At 36.5% G+C, this 17709-nt stretch overlaps 1 protein-coding gene across 6 annotated transcripts in view; it reads left to right on the top strand.

Annotated features, from left to right (window-relative positions):
- Positions 1–4488: 4488 nt before the first annotated feature.
- Positions 4489–17709, top strand: part of LOC149801808 (uncharacterized) — a 91050-nt gene continuing 77829 nt past the window's right edge. Inside the window, exon 1 of one of the 6 annotated variants that reach the window (XM_089956160.1) lies at positions 4489–4574. The gene's annotated coding sequence lies outside the window, so the exon portion shown is untranslated. The other 5 variants (XM_089956161.1, XM_089956164.1, XM_089956159.1 and 2 more) reach the window with 5 other exon arrangements.

The following is a 17709-nucleotide window of genomic DNA, read 5'->3' as shown; positions in this document are numbered from 1 at the left end:
AACTGTAATAGCCTACCTATAAAAAATCAAGTCATTGACTACATCTTAGATTTCTTCGCCTGTCTCTTGTACAGCTGTTCGGGAGCATCTCTGAGGAGTGTCCAGCAGTAGTCAGCCAGCATTGTAGTGGACCATTTTCCCTGGTATCTTTGTTCCATTGTTGCGATATCTTGATGAAAACGTTCGCCGTGTTCATCACTAACAATACCACAGTTGCTAGGAAAGAAATCCAAATGGGAATGAAGGAAGTGAATCTTTAGAGACATATTGCAGCCAAGTTTCTTATACTTCATCAACATGTCTTCTACTAGTTCCTTATAGTTTTCTGCCCTAACATTTCCGAGGAAGTTTGTAGAAACTAGGCGAAAAGCATTCCATGCTTGTTTAGCGTCACCTTCCAGCAAGTTGTTGAACCGGTCATCTTTGAAAAGCTCTCGAATCTGAGGACCCACAAAAACTCCCTCTTTAATCTTTGCTTCGCTGAGTCGAGGGAATTTTTCATGCAGGTATCGGAATGCTGGCAAAGTCCGGTCAATGGCTTTCACGAAGTTCTTCATCAAACCTAGTTTGATGTGAAGGGGTGGTAGCAAGATTTTCTGAGCCTCAACCAGAGCTGGGTGTTGGATATTCTTCTCTCCAATGGCTACATTCTGCCTGTGAGTCCATTCCTTCCTCATGTAGTGCATTTCCCTTGCTCGGCTATCCCACTCGCATAAGAAACACATGTATTTTGTATATCCTTGCTGCAGTCCCATTAAAAGGGCAACTACCTTCAAATCACCACAGAGGTGCCAGCTGTACTTGTTATACTCAATGGAATTCAGTAGCTGCCTTAAGTTATCGTATGTCTCTTTCATGTGGACAGCATACGCTACTGGAATAGATGGAAGAATGTTTCCATTGTGCAAAAGCACAGCCTTGAGACTCAGTTTCGAAGAGTCCACAAATAGTCTCCATTCTTGTGGGTCATGAGTGATTTTTAAAGCATTCATGAGGCCCTCAATATCGGAACAGAATATCAGATTACTTTCCTTTCTGAAGAAAGGCTCCAATTGCTGGTGGCGCTTTCGATATGCAGTAATTGTGACATCTTCTTCTAGAAGATTCCATTGTTGGAGTCTTGATCCTAGCAATTCTGCCTTGTTCTTTGATAAGTCCAAATCACGAATCAGGTCATTTAGTTCTTCGTCTGTTATTCTGTGTGGGGTTGATGATGCACCACAGTGAAAATCTGGATCACTGCATGCTGATGGACCAGGAGAAGAACAGGTCGACTCACCTTTGTCTTCGTCAGATGAATCAAGAGAATATTCTGCTGGAGGTTCTGGAATAGGAAGTCCCTCACCATGTGGAACTGGTCTCAATGCAGACGGAATGTTTGGGTAGACTATTCTCGACTTCTTTCGCTTCGTTATTCCGCCGGAAAGAGGAGGAACCAAGCAGAAGTAACAGTCATTTAGGTGGTTACTTGGCTCTCTCCACACCATTGGGACTGCAAACGGCATTGATGACCTTTTGCAATTCAACCACTGTGAAAGCTGTGTTGTACATGTAGCACAGCATATATGCGGAGCCCAAGGCTTGTCTTGGTCACCAACCTTGCATCCGAAGTAAAGATGATATGCCTTCTTCACTTGAGAATTGATACTTTTCTTCTGGTTGGCAAATGTCACTTCCCCACAAATATAGCAAAAATTGTCCGCGGTATTAACACACTTTCGAGGCATTACTGTTCTTTATTGTACGTAAATGGATAAAATAATAAGTTTTATGTAACAGTAGCTTGAACTGTCTCGCACAACGTCTAAAATATTTTAAATGCTGAACCTATCTGATTGGGCTTTATATAGTACACTGCTTACGTCAGCTTCAGCAGCCGCCTGGCATTAGTATAATAGGCCTACACATGTATAGTACACTGCTGACGTCAACTTACTTCAGCAGCCGCATGGCATTAGTATTGCATTGCATCAGAAAATGATGCAATCAACTGTGGATGATGTGAGCATGATGGTATTATGCAATGTTACATCATTATTCCGGATGTTGCTGCAGTCCTACTGGAGAAATTTACACAGTGAAACATAGAAAATGAGGTATATGAATATCTTCAAAACGAGAGCCAATACAAATTTTTCACGGTTATATTCGTGTTCGGCACACCAAAATACTACAGATTAGGGCCTTTTCAAGTCAGTAATGATTTCACTGTTGACCAGTGTATCTAGCACTGGGACATCATGCCGCAGACATGTAGCATGATGTTCCACCCAGTCACATTATCCTGACACCAGGCCGACCAGTCCTAACACTAACCTCTTAATGCTGAGCGCCAAGCGAGGCAGCTGTTACTATCATTTTTGTAAGTCTTTGGTACGACTCGGCCGGGGATCGAACCCACGACCGCCCGCATCTGAGGCGGACACTCTAACCATTAGGCCACCGGAGCGGTTTTTATTATCATTATAGTATGAATAAGATATTCAAACGTACTCACACACGCACACCATGTATCATGGAAGGATTAAATTTTACCTCCTTTGTCAATCATTGAGGTGGGTCTCTTTTCTAGTTATATAGGTGACCCTGAAAAGGATAGTTGGCGCTTTTTAAATAACCGTTTTATTTTCACTCCCTTCCTTACCTTCACTGTTAAATGTTTTCCTCTTCTCTTTCGTCGTTTTCTACTAGGATTCATTTTCCTTTTCTTGCTGTTGTTTAACAAATTCTTCTTGTTCTTCTCTCTGATGTTGCAAAAATGCGCTAAAATTCTTCCTTCTGTATATTTCTACAATATCAACCACTAGTAATGATGAAGGAGGACGGGATGGTAGTACTACGTTTGCAGGCGAAACTTCTTGCGCAGAGGACAGGAAGATAGCCAAAGCTAAATCGAAGACATCTTCTTCTAGACGAAGAATACCAACTAAAGGTGCAGCAGTAGTCGTAGTCATGGTAGTATGACTCCGAGTGTACGACGAAGCCGCATCAGGCGTATCGTAATATATTGTCCTCGTTGTTCTTCAGTCACTGGTATTGTGTTCGAACTTCCGCACCGGTAAACTGTTGGAACGCTCGTGCACATATACGCTAAAAGTGACGTCAAACGTTCCCTCTCTTTTGGCTGGAAGATAACCACCAGCTCTGAATGAATTTCGTAACACCTATTTTGATAGGTAGAACAGTTTTATCCTGTCACTAGTTCTTAAGACCAAGTCAACACAGTCTTCTGAGATCGTTTCGGGGATGCTTTTCAACCTGGACTCTCACATGTAGGTGAAAGCATCGTGAGCGATCACATTACAAACACAGCGATATGGAAGAGACGAGTGTATGTAGAAAGACAGGACAATATTGAGAAGACGGGTGAAGCAATGCCTCTTACGTTTACCCTCCTGGGTTGCCAAAAACCATCAGTGATAATCCTACGGATAATTTAAGCACAGGATTTCCTGTCTCTCTTTTGATCGCTACCACCATGTAAACCTACGGGCGCCTTTATAATTATCATTTGGCTCTCAGTCACCCTTCTAGACTACTCACATCATTAAAATGTGGTCTGGTATAGGTGGGGCTTGCGTTTGCCGGCGACTGGCTAAAAATGGTGAACAGCACACTGAAATCCGCGTCTTGGTCGAAACAAAGCTCGACATGACCGCAGACCACATATCTCCGAAACCGTGCGACAAAGCCATCTCAAAAGAAGATTTTGCACCTATTCTAGATAAAGCCGACAAATATACGGCCATGAAATATAAAATACGGTTTAACGCGCACACTCAGTCGTTATCTATGAAGCGACGAGAAGCGATTTTATCACTCTTGGAAAGCCGAATCTCGTCAGTCTTTCATGAAGAAGCTCGCTGGAAGTTGTGTATTCATATGATCTGTCTTTTAAAGCATCCTGAGAACAAAGCCCAATGTGCGATATAGCATTGATTATGCAGATTCGCTGATACTGGGCTAACACCAATAGCGCGGTCGCCGAATGTGCTCAAATTCTTTCTCCGTCTCTTAAAACTTTGCAAATCCATGTCCTCCATAGATCGCAATATGTAAAATCTGTATAACTATCCTCCTAAGTCCTTTGTTGGGATCTATGTTGGCTTAATTAGGCATAATATGCATCTAGATTGCCTTAGCTGGCCAGAATATACATCTTGGTTAGCTGAAACAGCTAGAATAGACTGTTTCTAGATACCCATTTGATCTTCGAGAATGCAAAAAAATATTCACGTTATGGCCCAGTTGGCCTGTATTTCATTTTAATTACGCCAAGTATGAGTTTCCATTTCGCGAAGAGGACATATTTCTTCCTCCTAACTGAGAGCTCTATTACGTGAGTTATAATAATTAAGCGAGTCAAAAGTATTTCCAGAGTGACTGTCTCGACTTCGCGTAATCGCCATTGCGAAATGTTTCCACACTCTGACCCCAATGGCTTGCCATAGGCTTCGCTATTTTGTTTTTTCATTGTGGAAATCACATTCAGGCTATATATAGCACTCCCTCAATAGTGGGCCCGAACGTATATGTTTTCGTGGAAATAACTTGCAATATGCGACCATATAGAGGTAAGTTTGGAAGGGGTACATAACAGAGATGAACCCTGGTGTCTATAGACTGTATAACTTATGACCACATAAGTTATTTTCCTATCTTTTACTTCGACTGCAAAACTGAAACACCACGTACGATGATGTAGACAGATTGTGAAATGTATCTGAACGTAGTTATGTAAGCGCATTTTTTTCATCTTAAATTATATATTAATTGTTCCAAAATTTGATATTAATATAGTTTAAACAAGGTCTGCAACTCAACTGTCATCAAAAACACACAGACGAAACTTACTTCTCACTTTGTACTTTTATAAATGATGCCTTGCACTATGGATCAGTACTTCCCGGCTTCACCATTTCACCTCAAAACATGTTTGGCCTACATCCGTAAACCTTAATAGGTGACCACTATATGTCTGCATCCCCCTCCCCAATTTTGCGGGCGCCTCTGGTCAGTATCGTTCCAAGTTTGGGCTGATTTGTCGACCTATATTAATGTATCACAACGTTAAGTTGACATCATCCAAAGATGTCCACGTACTTTAATATTGGTTTGTTATTTGTATTTCTAGGGGCGTTTACATAATGACCATCTAAGAAATATGAAAAATCGCCATCTAAAGATATGAGTAATTAAATTCAAAACAAATTACACCTATTACTGAAATAGTCGCTACTATAAGCCAACATGTACTTTTTGTGGGTCCGTTCAAGTACCTTTACTCATCTTTGCTCAGTAACAGAAAGAAAAAAACAGCAACCGTCGACTTGCAGAATACCAGAATGGTTAATAAGAGCGTTGTTTGTTTTTTTTGTTGTTTTTTTTCTCTTCGAATTTAAACTTGGTACAACACATCACGCATCGTACTTTCACTTCAGATGAACGGTGTATGTGCTGTTATTAGACGGATTCCTTGTGTAAATTTTGGCTAGAGTTACCCACCTTGACTCTCCGTAAAACAAAATGGCCACGGGCAATGCACAAGAGTCTGACGATGGGCAATGCACAAGAGTCTCACGTTTTATCAAAAAAGTACGGCGAAATCTCTGAGTACATGAAATCACCTTATCGGTAATATAAATGAACACTTATATTACTGATAAGGTGATTTCATGCTGTCAGAGAGATTTTGCCGTGCTTTATTGATAAAACGTCAGACTCGTGTGATACTAGTATATTTTTCTTCATTTTGTTAAAGAAACATACTTCAAATTAATTCGATTTCGGCAGTCCTCGCCATCATCATATTCCGGCCAACTGAAATTTAGTTTAGCGAGGGGAAAAATACATCCGTTTGCTTGTCTGGGATTTTTAATTTATTAGAAGAAAAAAAGTAAATTTTACAGCACTTGCCTTCTCACAGAACAGAAAAGACAAGTCCAGTTTTGTTGCAAAAAAATAAAAAAAGGTTTATTGAGCATGTGGTTGGTAACTAATGACAAATGTTGTATTCTCCTACTTTGTTTTGCCCTGCAAATACAATAAATTCAATTTAATACAAACATACATAACAATACCGCCATCACAAGGCATCAGCACATTGCTGTTTTACAAGTACATATTGATTTATTTCCAGCACATTCAATACGAATGGTTTATTACCTGTTATATTTATTAATTACCCACATAGAGAGATAGTGAACCAAATAGATCTGAACACCTGTGTACCAATTACAGGTGTAAAATGATCAATGTAGAGCAGACCGACAACTGTATGGACAGAATGATAGACCCAGGAAAGAATATGCAGATTGATAACCTATTGTACTAAAAAAAACATTGGCATAAATTAGTTCTGTTGGAATATATATGAACAGGCTATCACATATAATTCAGAGAGATATGTACAGAGTAAATAAAAGACCATGATACATCAGCTATATTATATCATATATATCTAGGTATTCTTATCTTATGGGAGAAAGGTCAAGTTCACTTCTTTTCTTTGAAACAAAATCATCAGGCACTTTTCTGCGATTGCAAAAAAATTAAATAGTTAATAATTACAATAGATTTAAATGCATTTGCTATTGCAAGTTACTGGCATGAATATTGTACAAGTGATCAAATATATTTTTTTTAAAAAAATATTTTCCGCTCTACCAGTTTTTTGTACTGCCCAAATGCATGACATAGATTTTAAGATTATCATGCAGTTAGATGCTATGTAAATTATAGATATTCCTTTCCATCCAATTCCTTATGTGAAACTTCTCCATAAAATACTACCTTGTAATAATATCACGAAAACGATATTACAGGTGGAAATTTAAGGTGATCCTGTATTTCATCCCTAAGAGCCTATAGCTGAATTTAAAACAAATAGATGAGAAAAATGTACTCTTTACAAAAGGACACATTAACATTTACATAATAATAAATGCAGAAAGTAAAACTACTGACCTTAATGCATTCTGTCACCAGCACACTTCAGAAACAATCTACTGCACTGACCTTATTATTAATATGATCTTCATGCTATTTGTTTTTTTACAGAAAAGTTGTAAACTGACCAGTTGGAAAGTTACTTTTTACATGTTCTGTAATAGAACAAATTAGCATGAACATATAATCAGGGTAGCCTCATTTCTCCGACTGAACTAAACTTAGGTAATTCTGTTTCATTATTGCCTAATTGGCAAAATGTGTGCAAAGTAAGAACAACACAACGATTGCAACTGGTGACTTTATTTCAGCTAGCAATGAACATTTAATTTTTTTAAAATAATACAATACCTAACTCTGCACAATTAAAACAGGAATATATAAATTCTAAAATATATAATCCTGCTACAGAATTAATGTCCGACTAAACCTATATGAACTTTAATTTGTGGAAAAGTGTCAATATGTGCTGCCAAATCTGAGATATTCCTGAAAATTTGGGCTCTCGTTTCCGTCTCTGCCAACTGGGGACCATGCTACACAATGATGTTATTTAGACAGACGTCACATCCCAAAAAATAAATATCAGGAGTTGTTGTACATTGTAGGATAATACTGACACTAGCTTGCTCTTGTGTTGAAAGTGCTATATTTAAGCTTATTCTTTATTGCAACACACAAAAAATGTTTTATTAACGCTAATTTTGTTTATACGTCCTCCACTCTTTACCCAATCTGTAAATTAAAAATTGTTGATGTTGATTTTAACAAAGAGGCATAATCATATGGACAAAACTAATCAAAGGAAAACAAGAATGGATGCTTAACACGTTTTGTGTGAGTGTGTCTATCTATGTATCTATATATCTATCTATCAATCTATCTTGTTTTGATACAATTCATTATCAGACCGCTCCGGTGGCCTAGGTGCCCGCCTCGGATGTGGGAGGTCATCAGTTTGATCCCCAGCCAAGTCATACCAAAGACTTATGAAAATTTTACTAAATTCTGCCTCGCTTATCGCTCAGCATTAAGAGGTTAGTGTTTGGACTGGTTGCCCCCAGTGTCAGGATAATGTGACTGGGTGGGACATCATGCTATATGTCTGCGGCATGATGCCCCAGTTCTAGACATCACTATAAACTTCCACACTGCAGACATTGTAGCGATATGACTGAAAAATTGTTAAAGCTATGTTAAATATCCAAATCACACACACACAATTCATTTACAGACTGTTATGATAGTAAAAATGTCAGTATTGCCTTTGCAAGGTTTAGCTGTCAGGTTGCATGTTTTTCAATCATTCCAATAAAACTGTCCAGAATACCATATATACTCGCTTTTAAATCAAGTCAGATTGCAAACAACAAAACTCCGGATCTGCTGTAGCATCGTGCACAAACAGATCAGGTTTGTATTATTTATTCTGCTGATTACTCCAAACAAATTGCACAGACACAGATATGCCAGCATATTATGCAACAACAGATCTGGGTCTGTGCAATTTGCAGTTGGTTTCATCTTGGGAGTATATACAGTACCGAAAGTATTGATGAGCTAGAAGTGAATAAAATTATGTGTGTGTGTCATCTGGATATGTAAAGTGGCCTTAACAATTTTTCAGTCATATCACTATAATGTCTACAGTGTGGCAGCTTATAGCGATGTCTAACACTGGGGCATCCACAAACATGTAGCATGATGTCCCACACAGTCACATTATCTTGACACTAGGCCGACCAGTCCTAACACTAACCTCTTAATGCTGAGTACCAAGTGAGGCAGCACTCTGTACCAGTTTTATAAGTCTTCGGTATGACTCGGCCGGGGATCGAACCTGCGACCTCCAGCACAATGGAAAAAGAAAAATACAGTAGTCCCCCTCTTGAACGGGCCCCCTGACCAGCGGCCACCTGCTCCTTACGGCCAGAATCCGTCGGCACCGACGAGTTTATGTTCAAAAGTACCCCTCACGAAAGGCCACCCGGCTAACGCGACCAGCATATTAGTGCAATAATATAAAATTTACCCCTCACAAGCGGCCTCATTTTATTTTAATATGTATCCAGAACCAGTATTTTATTCATAACGTGCGTTAAGTAATCCGATTTCTGTTTCCCGATGTCAGGTTTTCGTTACTGAAAGAAGTGTTGACTAAAGTACATGTACCACTAAGGTTAATATTATATCATTTACGCCTCACGAGAAGCCACATTTATTCCATAAAGCCGAGAAAGACTCAAATTTTAATCCATTCAAAAGGGTAAGTACATGTAATCCAATTAGCCTTACTGTTGTGTTATCATAAGACGTCCGGTTTAGTCACTCTGATAATTGTTAAGATTACAATTATTGAACAGTAGTAACAGCTGAGAAGTGCCAGCATCGATGTACAATACACAAGTCAGCAGGAAAATGGTTTTATAGCCTTTATGGCTTTCCTCAGTAAGATGTTGAGCTTGTTCACTTTGATAATTAGTGGCTATTACTACTGACAATAATTGTCAAGATTACAAATCCTAACAGCCGCGAGGTCAAATATTCATGATGTTAAATGGTACATATCGAAGCCGTTTTGGCTTCTCTTACTTAGTGTAAAGAAATGTAGGGTACCAGACTGCGGCTAACGAATCACGTGACAAGATCACTTCCTTTAAAAACACACGGCAATTTGTTTAGGGGGCAGGGTCCAGTTTTTAGGTACAAGTTTAATGCCGCAATCAGCGACCTAGTATAAAAAATCATAAAAAATCAAATACACAAGTGAGGTCAAAAAGGTCCATATTTTTAGATACCTATATGAAAACAAAGCATAAGAATAGTATTCACTTGACCAGAGAAGTCAATGGCAGTTCACAGCAGAAGAGGTTTATGCACCCCAACCCCTATTTTAGACTTGTATTTTTCACATCCAAATGCCATTTTTGACAGCATGTGGTGCTCACAGTGCAAACGCAAGCCCTTTCCCTGGATGAAAATTTTGAAAAACATTGTCTACTAAATAGTTTGATACAATTCAGAATAGTTGTCATCCAAGCCGTTTTTGAGATACTCTAGTCGCCTTGAACCCACGTGTCTACTGCTTTGGGAGGCAAGCTCTTCTTCCTAGCCAACTATTGGTATTTCACTATCAACATACTGCAGAGCAACTATGGAAGGTGTACATGCCTGACATCAATTTCAAGAACAATACAAGCCCAAAACACCTAGTTCACAAATATATCCATATCTATAAATACTAAACAATAATAGCTGAAAAAGTCACACCATAGCCTTAAGTTAAGAAATTTGCCAGGGGCCAATTTACGAAACTGGACCCTGCCACCTTAGATGCATACAAAATTGTTTTATCAGTATTGTAGTTGGCAACATGAATAACTTACTGCAAAAAGATCAACATGTCGTCAAGGAAAAGAAAAATTCTCAGTTTAGAAGAGAAGATGAAAGTAATTCAACCTTAACAAAATCAACATGTGCTATGTCTTACATGTAGGACTGGAGGGGGGAGGGGGGGTCGAGGATCCTTGCAGAAAACTGTCTGAAAGACTCAGATAAACAATATCGTGAAAAATAAGGAAACAATTCTGCAGAAGTGGGAAGGCGAAATGGACGGAGAAAGGAAGATTGTTTGAGCCAGGATGTTTGTATCCTGATTTGAATGACAAGAAAAAGTAACTATTTTGTCAGTTGAATTGGGATATGACGACTTTACCGCAAGTAACGGATTGTTGCGCAGATTTCAAGTGCAACACAATATTAAGTCTTCTGTCCTTTTTGGAGAATTAGCTGATGTTAATAATGAAGTTGTCGAAGATTGGAACAAAAGACTAAACGATATATGCAGGGGATGACTTATAGACAATTCGGCCCAACTTCGACCGAAAATAAGACAATTCGGCCCAACTTAAAAGACAATTCGGCCCAACTCAAAAGACAATTTGGCCCAACTTTGCGATAGTTGTATAAAGTTTTTTTTTCTTCAAACAGCAAGTAGATACTATGTAAGATATATATATATGTGTGTGTGTGTGTGTGAGAGAGAGAGAGAACACAAACTAACATGTGTTGCGTTTTCTAATTAGAATACTTAAATTGATTTTTTATGCTAAAAAATATATTCATTTGCACAACGACATTCTCAGTTTAAGTCGTCTGGTCAAATTATCTATATTGATTTATCAAATAATAATTCTTAACAGATAATATTCTACAGAATAAGCTTACATTTTTCTAAGAGTAGCGACACCGTACATGAGATATTATACTAATATATTTGATTTTAGGCTTCAGATTGTAACACTGCTTCATATACGTTATAGTTTTGGAGTGACCAAAAAGGCATACACATTGTAAACTTTCGTGCTTATGTTTGGAATCAGAAACTGTTATGATTAGAATGGTATTAATTTCACAACTTAAAATGTTTTTGGTGTTTTGAATATTCATTATTATCAACTTAAATTTAAAATACGAGAAATTTTGGTAAAGATGCATCTTACGTTGTGCACATTTATCTGTCTTTTTCGTAACTCATAATAGCAAAACGGAATAATGTTCTGAATTAAATATATGTGAAATTATCGCAAAATACCTAATTATGCAATTTTTAACCATTTTCCCGGAATCATTTTATTTGTAAATCATAACAAATACGTTCAAATACGAGAAGATCTTTTGTAACGTATGTATTTTGCTTGAGAATTAAGGTTTTGAGACCAAGTGGGCAAGTGCCAACAAAATCGACCTTCTTCCACAGGAGATATGATACATCTCATTATTGTCTATGTAACTCCCAAAGCATCACGTCCATCTCTACTATACTTCTTTTTATCAGACGTCCTTTCTCCACAGTAATATTTGTCTTTGGGACGGTTTTCCTAAAGATATCAGAAAGCTCCTAACCATTATAACTTTGGAAAATATTTATCTAGTTCACCAAATGTTTCAAATTTTATTCTGAACCTATTCTACTTTACAAACTAATTAAAATGAGAATGAATAATTAAGTTACCTAATGCAAGGATTTTGAACTATACAGTAAAACATATTATATAAGAATTGTCAAAATATATGTTAAAAATAAATACTTGTTAAAACTATTGTCAGTTGTATTATAAAATTGGGCCGAATTGTCTTTCGAGTTGGGCCGAATAGTCTTTCGAGTTGGGCCGAATTCTTATTTTCGGTCCAAGTTGGGACGAATTGTCTTGGGCTGAATTGTCCAATAGCCGCAGGGGATATGGCAGCAAGGATATTTTTAATTGTGACGAGACTGGTTTGTGTTTTAGACTGTTACCAACAAAGTGACCGATGATGAGATCTGTAACATAATTATAAAGACAGTTTTAAAACTATATCAATGGTTATTCATAACATTCTTTTGAAAATGATGAAACAGTTTGTTTTACATTTATTTCACAACATGCATGTGATTTTTTAATGAAAATATTAAATGTTTTAGAATTAAATGTACTTGTGACTTTCTTCATATGTATTTACTATTCACATTTGTCATTCCCCTGTAGAAAGGCCACCCTCATTATAAGGCCACTTCCCTGCTGCAATAGGGGTGGCCTTATAAGAGGGGAACTACTGTACAACAATTACCTAAGATTTATGAGATATCTGACATCATTCAGCCTGGTCGTGGGCACCTAGGCTATTTTGTTTTTAGTATCAGATTACAATATGGTGATTGTGAGTCTCGTATAAATTTAGGTCATTCACGAGAAATGTTTTTTTCTTTTGTCTTTTGATCATTAAAGCGTCTGATTCTGCAATGGAGGGTTTATTGATGTTTAACAAAAATTCATCGGCCGTCATTTTTTTGTGTGGTCAGAACACCCCCTCTTGCTGCTAAACGTACGCATTTCTTCAGACCATTTAATTCAATATCAAACCATTTGGACTCTAAATTCATCATTTGTATTGGGTTAAAATCATTTTATTTTAGACTACATCGTTTCATTTAATACCATGTTGTTTGGAATCTGAATTCATCATTTCATTTATTGGCATAAATCATTTAATTTAATACTTGATAATTTCATTTAATACCACGACATTTGGAATCTGAATTCATCATTCCGTTTTGTTCCTTAAATCATTTCATATGACACCACATCAGTTGGAATCTGAATTATATTTTTGTTTGCTGGGTTAAATCATTTTATTTCATACTATTTCATTTGATTAATGTAATATTTACGGTGACTGCTGTCCATAGGCATTACCCGGAAAAATATTTTTTTGATGGCATATACTTGTCCTAATGTTAGGATCTTCATTTACATGCTTTACAAATGGTAAATTAATTTGAAAATTGGATGCTACTTCAGTGGCAGCCATTCCATCACCTGTACCCTCCAATAACAGAAACTTTTCTAAGAGAATTAAAACAATGCACATGTAACCACTTGGTGGTGGTGCCAGAATTGTCGGTTAGAACGGGCACACCAACATGAACACGAAACTACATGTCGACAACAGGCTGTTTAAACTAAACCAGGCATTGCATTGAAAAGTAATACATTGTGTAAAACAAAGGTTTTAAGTCAACACCTGTCAATTGAGAAAGCCACCAGAAAATAACATTAACATCCTTTGTATTTTCACTCTTGTTTGCAAGCATAGATTCGATCTCTTGTTTCTTGACAAATATGGTAATCATGTCGTCTGGCTCTAGCATAAATCATTGGACATTATTAGGCAACAGACTGGTTAATGAATCATTACAGTGATATCGATTTGAAAAAGAGAAATCATTGGGTGCATGTTTAGTGTACTCGTTATTAGTTCTGACATTTTCCCAAACTAAATCTGGCGATGAAGATCTAGTAATCTGTTGTTATCCAGTTTATATATGATACTCACACGATAGGTGGTCCTATGCAGAAAATTACCGAAAATCTGGAGTATCATGATACCAAAGAACCAGTGATCTCATCGAAAGCTACCGTACTTCATTATTCATGTCCTGTACTTTTTTTGACATATGGTATGACTAAAATATGCAATGGAGAAATGGAACGCAATGGAAAAATAGATCTCATTGGAAATAAAATGCGTAGTTGAATTTGTTTTGTTTTTAGCTGAAAAAAGTCAGAAGAAGTTTTTAATAATCAGATACATATTAGTTTGTACTGCAAAACAGAAAATTGAATTAATTTTCAAAACTGACTCAAATAATTGCATAAAATGTGCACATTTTGAGAAAGTACCCAATCTCCATATCTAAATGAAATTGTCCACTCAAAATAATGCTCATTACTGAATTTTTTTAATAGTGCAAGGCTTTAGTGCAATGGAAACAAAGTACGCAATGGAAATTATTTATTTTGACTTTGATTGATTTTTCTTTTTTCACTTAAGGAGAAATAAATGAAGGAGTACATCATCTGATGCATATTCTAAGCCTGATGCATAATATAGAACATAATCATTAAGTTCATAATTCACATGATTAAGTAAAATTTTACTTTCAACTTTCAGTTAATTTTAATTCATTTTTTCTAATAATTATTTTTATTAGTTTGTGTTGTGTTGAAAGTTATAATTGGCTGAACATGGACTGTCGGGTAGGGAGGGTTCTTGTGCCTCACCTGTCGTAAATAGACACCGACATACAGGAATGAATGACTGCGCTATTGGGCTTAATGAGCATGAGGATAACTAAAAAATAAATTACATACAGAGTTAAACGTCAATTAAAAGTCAAATAGTTATAGATATTTCGCTTCATAAATTGTTCAGTTTTTAATACAAATATTTAAATTAACCAGATCTTTGTTCTTTTTAATCAATTTTTTAAAAAATTTACTCACTGAAGTGTGTGTAGTTGTGGAGGAGCACTGTACTCTAGATCCGAAGATCACAAGATTCGATTCCCGAGACGAGATTCTTCAGCAACTTTCTCAATCCCAGACACATGTGAGTACTTGTTAAATACACACGAAGCAGTCATCAAGCGTGGTTCAAATTAGTTGGTTGGTTTAAAACGTAAATGCAGTAAAATCTGTCTTGAAAGACCACTGCTATAAGAGACCACCTGTCTTGAGAGACCAGGTTATCCATGCACAGATTTATTGATAATATATTGTTATGACCTGTCTTGAGAGACCATTATGTTTTGGCAGAAGGGGTGGTCTTTTAAGGCAGGTTATACTGTATATTCAGACTAAGCTTCTTAACTTAATGACATGTTTTTTAATATGCTTTGGAGTTGGATCATAAGATAGTTCCATTGCATTTGGCTGATTTCCATTGCGTACCTGGCCGGTCACTGTTATATGAAACAAAATACACTAAAATTTTGTCATTGTTTAAACCGAGTTACAAGTCTAAAGGTATAACATTAAGAAATATTCAGAAATAATTAGAATGTTTAAAAGTTAAGTTTATAGATTGGTAGTAATTCACTAAGTCTTAAATTCAAATAGCGCATGTGGATTTCTTTTGTGTAGCAATTAGGCAACATTCATATGAATTAGGTTACATGACGTTTTTATTATTAAATTGTAAGTTTTCAGTTAAGTGAATAATATATAAAAAACCAATAACACATTTATCCATATTTTGAGATAAAGACTGAAATCTCCACTGCCTATAACGATTTCCATTGCATAGCAGGTTTGTCATATTTAATTGAAAAATTCTTTGAGTAAATTTGCACTATTATCATTAGTAATTAATTTTTTAAAAGTCTTGATGTCACTTTATCACCAGAAATCATATTTAGTTCCAATAGTGATGAAAATGTTTATTATGTATTTTTAAATGTTTTTCTTTTAAAAATTATTGTTGTTTCTTTTCCACTGCGTATTTTCTTTACATTGTGTTCCAATTTTCCATTGCGCATTTTAGTTGCACCCGTGATAAATGCGATTGAGATAGCCACTACATCCAAAACAGTTTGTGTAGGCATAAGTGTCACTTATCCGCTGAGATAATGAATCTTGAAAATATGAAACAAATCATTACTTTATTCCAAGGATTAAAACGACCACGCAGTTAAATCTACACTCTACAGTTGCATATCCACCTTTTCTTAAATGTGCATCAAGCGGTTGCATAAAATTGGGAATATATGATATACTTGTATGTCATTACTAAAAGTAATGGGGGGCCCCGAGTGGTCGAAAGCACTCACCATTACGGATCACTGCCATCTTACCTCTATCAGCGTGGGTTCGTGTCTCGGATTCGGCCAATGTGGGTATGTGAGAAAGCTTACCAGTAGCTTCTTGTGGGACTGTGATTGTTTCCACCATACTGACCACCATGTATAGCCTATTTTTTGCTGAAAAATGGCATTAAACTCTGCAACAACAAAGCAACTAAAAGTAATGGAAGGTGTTTGCATATCTTTTCTAGGTAGGTGGGTGGGTGTTATCTTCAGGATCAAGATCATTGAATAATATTTTCCATTACACTTTCCAGTCTGTCATATAACTTCACAGCTGTTTGAGACTAAAGGATGAAAGTTCAGATATTTGTACATCATCACTAGAAAGTAGAATATGTATTGCTTACCACATTGGGGATGCTCTATATTTTACTCATTTTCATTGTACTCTCCCTTCTGCACTTTTATTTCTGCACTATTAAGCCATTTGAGATTAAGGTGTGTTACTTGATATACTTACACATCATTACTAGAAGGTGTGTATTGCATATCACATTGGGGATGGAGGCTTTTTTCAAGGCCATGTTCATAGCTCACTATTTTGTGTCCATTACACTTTCCCTTCCACTTACGATTTTAAAGTGGTTTGAGATAAAGGAATAATGTGTGATGTCTACTTTTGAAATCCCATATTCACTGTCAAGGTTACAGCTTAATATTTTATGTTTTTTATCACACTTAATTTTCCATGTTGTATCTTTAGAGCTTTTTTGTATGCCATGTTCAGGAACATGTGTTTAAGGTCAAGGTCACACATTAATAGTTTCGTTGTCAGTCACATTTGCCCTTCCATTTTCTGAAGTAACAGCTGTTTAAGTTGAGTGGATGAAACTTGGTATTGATAATTTTGAAATGACATAATCACATGCATTCATCCAATCAAACACGGCTATTGAGTAGGGGATTGAATCTGTTTTTATCCATGTAGACTTTTGTCTTTCATAGGAAAAAAAAATCCTTCTTGCCTCCAATTTTTGTTTTAAAACTAAACCTTTATAACCAGTAACATGTTGAAATGTACCTCCAAGATTTCCCCACAATCATTTTGAGAAATTCTATAATAATGAAATTAGACTCTTGTAAGGCAAGATGAAGGATAAGACCTAAGTAAACCAAATGTTTTCACCTACCATATATGGTCATCAGGCTTGTTACAGCTCCCATGTAACAGTGATCAATATGTATATACAGTAATACCTCGAACATTCGCAAAGTTAGGTTCCAGAACCAGTCGCGGATCAGGAGGAATCGAGAATGTTTGGTACGAGTCACTAAAAATGCTAATAAATGCTTATTTCTTGGGTTTAAACCCTAAATATGACCCAAATCATGCTCCCAAAGCACTTTAATTTCATTTAAAAGTTAGCTTTACATTACACTTAAAAAGAGAAATAAATGGTTGATGTAAAAATAGAGTACAGTATCGCCTAATGGGTATTTGCCACACTAGCGCATTTATAGTACGGTACATGTATACTAATATTACCCCTATACTAATTCATTGGCTGCCGTTTTCTTTTGCATTCACAGTAAGGTAAAACCAAGTAACGAGTGGGACTGTAAACTTAATGACT

The sequence above is a fragment of the Sinohyriopsis cumingii genome, chromosome 4 (genome assembly GCF_028554795.1).
Source record: "Sinohyriopsis cumingii isolate HCF-2022 chromosome 4, ASM2855479v2, whole genome shotgun sequence".
NCBI classification, from domain to species: Eukaryota; Metazoa; Mollusca; class Bivalvia; order Unionida; family Unionidae; genus Sinohyriopsis; species Sinohyriopsis cumingii.
This window is presented reverse-complemented; position numbering and strand designations above follow the sequence as displayed.